Source organism: Amyelois transitella, chromosome W (assembly GCF_032362555.1).
Source record: "Amyelois transitella isolate CPQ chromosome W, ilAmyTran1.1, whole genome shotgun sequence".
In the NCBI taxonomy this organism is placed as follows: Eukaryota; Metazoa; Arthropoda; class Insecta; order Lepidoptera; family Pyralidae; genus Amyelois; species Amyelois transitella.
In genome coordinates this window covers 7,668,261-7,674,321 of record NC_083536.1, presented here as the reverse complement: position 1 = coordinate 7,674,321, position 6,061 = coordinate 7,668,261, and the positions used below count along the sequence as shown (strand labels likewise).

Genomic DNA, 6,061 nt, shown 5'->3' with positions numbered 1-6,061 from the left:
TCACGTGAAAAGGCTCTGGACCTCATTAGGAGATCAAAAGAGTCATCCAAAACTTACTATGACTCGCACACTCGCCCATCTAAATATAAAATAGGTGATTATGTGTATTTAAAGAATCATTTGAGAATGCGGAAAGCGCTCTCACCCCTCTGGAAAGGACCTTATAAAGTAGTTAAGATTAACGGTAACAATACACTTACCTTGTTAATAAACCGACGTCACGTCACTCATCATTATGACCAGGTAAAACCTGCAAATGAGTAAAGTAAATATTAGTAGTAAACATAGATATATAAATAATAAATAAAAAAAATAAAAATAAATAATAACAATAATAAATAAAAAAATAAATAACAAAAAAAAAATACTTACCTTAGTAGTCTTATATTAATAAGTAATGTTACTTACAGTTCAGCTCGAGGGCAATCTCACGGAGATTTCATCCAACCAATCACCTTCAGTTCGGGCCTCTACTATGACTACCTGAGAACTCTTAAGATTAAAAACAATGAACTGAAAATTATAATTCCAGTGGATATCTCGCATTTCCAACCTCATATACAGAATATTAAAATAGCTTTAGAAAACACCAGACTATTATGCAAAGCAACACAGGCTGAACAAATTATTGCCGAATGTAACAGTTGGTTACAACCACTGATAGTGCGATTCAAGGACATGAATAGAGAATATGATTCTATCTCGCATCTAATAGATAATAGAGCCAAGCGTAGTGCATGGATAGGAGGTATAGGTACAGTATTTAAATATATTTTTGGCACATTAGATGAAAATGACGGCATTCAATATGAAAAAGCAATAGCCACTTTACAGAATGATGAAAAACGCCTAACTAAACTCATGAAAGAAAATATTTTGGTCACCACTTCTGTACTAGAACAATATAATAAAACAATAGCTACAATTAAAGAAAATGAAATAAAATTATACGAAGCTATTGACAAGCTCTCTCTTTTTATAAAAAATATATCCGACGCTACCAACGAACTACAAATACTTACCGATATTAACAGAATATTTGATTCACTTGAAACATCAATACTAACATTGTCCTTCCAATTAGAAGATATAACTAATAGCATTTTATTTAGTAGCCAGGATATTCTACATCCTGCTATCATAACACCCATTCAATTACATCAAGAGCTTGCCAATAACTATAGACATTTGCCTAGTGACCTTGAGCTGCCTGTAACACTAGATATTAATTCTATACACTTAATTTTAAGTATATCAAAATTAGTATGTTATTATGTTAGTAATAAGATAGTATTTGTTTTACAAGTACCACTTGTGAACACTAAAGAATATGTGTTATTCCATAACATAGCATTACCTGTACCATATGACCCTCGTGAACCGAATAGTTTTAGCCTAATTTCTCCGGCCAATAAATACATAGCAATGACCAAAGACAAGGCTTACTACTGCATCCTCGATGATTTAAAACCCTGCAAGTTAGTGAATCCCGGATCCTATATATGTGATATCGGAAGTATATATTCAACCGACGTAAAGCCTATATGTGAAAGTGAATTGTTAACAAAAATAAATAGTGTAAAACCATTACAGTTTGAAACTAAAGTGATCATCGGAACACTAGACATTTGGAAACCCCTTACAAACAATCAATGGATATTTGTTCAGACGGAACCCATTAGAATAACAATAGACTGTCTTAACGCTCAATTGTATGAGACCACAATTCTAGGAACGGGAATACTCACATTACCTAAGAACTGTGTTGGGTATTGTAAAAGTACTACACTAACACCTAAATATAATATTTTTAATATAACTTCACCTATAAACAATTTCCCGGATTTCAACCTAATTAACGATTCATGTTGTTATTATATAAAATTAAATAGACTAGCATTTGATACACCCCCTGTACACTTAAGTAATGTAGACTTAGATGATTTCGGCCAACGTGGCAATAACATGGTCAAGTCCCTTCTAAGCGACCTAGAAGCTTAGAAAATCAACAAAGCCCACATATTATAAAATATGGGACACACTATTCTATTGTTACTATAATATTAGCAATTATGTTCATAGTATTTTTAAGTTTTATTATTATCAAACATTTTTGTAAATCTGGCAGCAACCGCCCTGTTAAATTCAATCTCAATTTAAAGAAAGTAGAATCTCAAACGACCCCCGAAACCGTAGAACTTACCGACAGACATGACCCTGGACCTGAGACAATCAACCCTGTTGCCCCTCTTAGAACTAGAATTTAAACGGATACTTTGAAACTACCCCAAAGTCTCCTCTTAAAGGGGGAGGTGTTACATCCCGCTAATGTTAGTGTTAGTGCTGACAGAGCAAACCCTTCAGGCTTGCTCATCACCCCCTCACAGCGCCTCAGTCTTGAGCGTTGCTCTCATAGCCAGTCCATATTAGAACTTCTTGCAGAGCGGTTGCCTCCATAACGTTATAAATCTATCCAATAAGTAAAATAAGTTCATATACTTTTATTCAGTGAATAAAGTTAAGTTTCTTTAAATAATCTTTTTTTTTAAAAAGGCATTCAACGCTGTCCGCGTAACAGTGCGCTGCGAAAACGGTTCAAGATACCAAAATTATATGTATGAAGGAATTATTCCTCTTAAAATAATCTAAAAAAATGTTCACGACAGTATTTATTTTTATTTATTTATATTTTTATGTACAAAAAAAAATTAGCAAAAAAAAACTTAAAATAAAGAGAAATTCAGTACAAGGGTACTTCTTATTTCTAGAGAAATTTCTTCCAGCAGGCCCACGACAGGAAAGTGTAAAGAAAGGCATTGGCTTGTGTACATACCTAATATTTAATATATAAACTTACATAAACTTACTGATATTAATAGACCTAAAACATATTATCATAAAGTTACAAATATCAAATAAATATATTAAATAAATAAACATACATGAATACAATATAATATAATATAAATACAATATAAATGAATAGTGGATGCATCACGACGACAACGACAGGTAGTGTTCTCTCACTCCCCTCTTAAAACCTGATAAGGATTTACTATCACGTACATCTGGCGGTAAACAATTCCACAATTTGACAGCCTGGACAGAAAACGAGTGGCTGTATGAAGCAGTACTATGCTGTGGCAATTCCAGTAGAATTCTGCGGTGCGATCTACAAGGCGCGTCAAGTGGGTTTTTGTAAGAAAATCTTTCGCGCAGGTAGGACGGGTAAGAAGGGTTACGGAGAATGTTGTATAGGAGATTAAGAATTCTGGCGTTACGCCGGTAGCGGATAGGAAGCCATTTAAGCCGTTTTCGGAATTCAGACACATGGTCAAACTTTTTCAGGCCAAATATGAAGCGGATGCACAAATTTTGCAAACGTTCAAGTTTGTTCAACAAATCCTCAGTCACATCAGAAAACAGACGTCAGCGTAGTCCAGAAAATAAGGGAATAAGGGAATGGCAAAGTGAAATTTTGGTCTGAATCGGTAAAAAGTTTTGAAGGCATTTTAGAGAGTGAAGGGAGTAATGCATTTTTCGACTTGTTTCAGCAATGTGTGAATTCCATGTTAAGGTGGAGTCTAATAAAACACCCAGGTTTTTTGCATTGTTGGTGTATGCAATCGGTGTCATGTCAATGTGTAAAGAAGAAAGTGTGGATAAGTCAACGTTTCTACGCATATAGTGATTGCCAATGATTAAAGATTGCGACTTTAAAGGATTGACTTTAAGACCGAAAGACTCCGCCCACTTACTACCGCTAGAGAGGTCATTGTTCATAGCGTCGATGGCAGCATTAACGTCCGATAAAGGGAAATGTCGGTAGAGCTGCAAACCATCAGCATATAAATGGAAGTTACAGGAAAGAATATGAGTGACACAATTGATGAAAACGGAGAAGAGTAAAAGAGAGAGGACGCCGTCCTGTGGGACACCTGCCCTAAGATCACACCACTCAGAGAGGGTTTCACCAAGGCGAACACACTGCTTGCGACCGCGAAGATAGGAAGAAAACCAAGCTAGGGCTGATGAAGACACGTTTATAGAATGAAGGATTTCTAATAGACAGTCGAAATCGACTGAGTTAAATGCGCTGCTGAAATCAAGAAGGACAAGTAAAGTCAAAGATTGGTTTTCAATAGCCCAACGAATATCATCGGTCACCTTAACCAAAGCAGTAACAGTACTGTGCCCTGGTCGAAAACCAGATTGAAATAAATTCAAAATATTGTTACTATACAGAAAAGAGGAAAGTTGGTTGTGTACTATTACTTCTAAGATTTTGGATAAATATGCTAGGATCGAAATGGGTCTGAGATCAGAAGGAGAAGTAGGATTTTTAGGTTTTGGTAAGGATATTACGTGTGCAAATTTCCAAGATTGTGGAAATATGCCAGTGGTGAGAGAGAAGTTAAATAAATGCGTTAGAACCGGAAGAATGATTGGAAGAAGTAAATTAATCATTTTTGAGGATATTGAGTCATTACCTACTGCAATAGACTTAACATGCGCTATGGCTTTCTTGACCTCCTCGTCCCCGACAGCTACAAAAACAAACGGGGGGTAAGAAGGAAGCGGGAGACAGGATAGTTTGGATAAGGTGTTTGCTTTAGTGCTAAGAGGAATAGTCACGGGTGGTAAGGAAAAATGTGAATTAATTATGGCTGAGTCAATGTTAGTAATACAAGAAATTGAGGGAGATTTACCAATTCCAACAGACTTTAGAAATCTCCAAGACTCTGCCGGAGTCCGGCCAACAAGAGAATCGTGGAAATAATTTCTCTTAGCATCCCTACACATGCGACTGCAACGATTACGAAGCACCTTAAAAATAGCCAAATTACGCTCCGTTGGGCAACGCTTGAATCTACGCTTTGCTTTGTCTCTACGAGCCATAGCCTCTTTGATAAGGGGTGAGAGCCATGGGGCGGGATTGCGTTTCATTTTCACTCTCCTAAGGGGAGCATGCTTATCAAAAACTGATAGTATTATATCATTTAAAATGCTTACTTTACTATCGATATTATCCGCTTTAAAAACTGGCGACCAATCGATGCTATCGGAATCCTTATGAAACGTTTTCAAATCAATTTTATAAAAACTGCGACGGAAAGAATATTCGGGTTTACGTTTTGGCGGACGAACACAATACGAAAGATATAATAAATCATGGTGCGAAAACGGGGCATCTAGCTGACCGTGGGTAGTAACAAGATCAGGGAAGGATACGATCATGAGGTCGAGGAGTGAAGAAGCGCAATTTGGTACATGATGGGTCGAGGAAGTAGATAATATATGCAAATTGAAAGAGTTTATTAATTGTTGCAATTTTAATGTGCGTGAATCGTTCTTAATGAGGCATGTATTAAAGTCGCCCATTAATATTACATGATCGTAACTAGGACAGAAATTGTTAAGTAATCCGTCTACGGAATCAAAGTAATCAGTCAATACGTAAATTGGGGCTATAATAAACTATCAGAAGAATTTTAGTATGGCGGAGAGAAATTTCTAAAAAGAGATGTTCTGGAGACCCATCCACATAAGAAGACGGTGAAGTGCTAACTACCTTATATGGGATTTTGTTACGGATGTAGATCGCAACAAAAAGCCCTTGCCGACTCTGTCGTTTCTTATTAATATAAAACCAGGAATGATGAAATGGGAAGATGGAAGAGAAGGTTTTAGGAATGTTTCAGATATAAGCAAGGCATCAAGGTGAGCACTATCAATTGACGCTAGAAGATCAGCATAATGGCCAGGCACACTTTGAGCATTAATGTGAGCGAGATTAAGGTTATGAGGAAACTTTGTAAAGGCTGAGGCAAGAAAGTCATGCAATGTCAAATCAGAAGACGCAGATGAATCATTGTCACCATCCAAACTATAGAAGTCGCTACGAGACGAGCAAGAGAGATAACTATCATCATCATCATCAAGAGTGTCATCCATTTATATAAAATAAACTTAAATATAAACTAAATAAAATATAAATTATACTGTAGAAAATAATACAAACAGAAATAAAAACAACAAACAACTATGTTTCAAGATAGTC

General features: G+C 36.1%; 1 pseudogene; it reads left to right on the top strand.

The window, feature by feature from the left end:
* Positions 1 to 372: 372 nt before the first annotated feature.
* Positions 373 to 2,356, top strand: LOC132904254 (uncharacterized; annotated as a pseudogene).
* Positions 2,357 to 6,061: the final 3,705 nt, after the last annotated feature.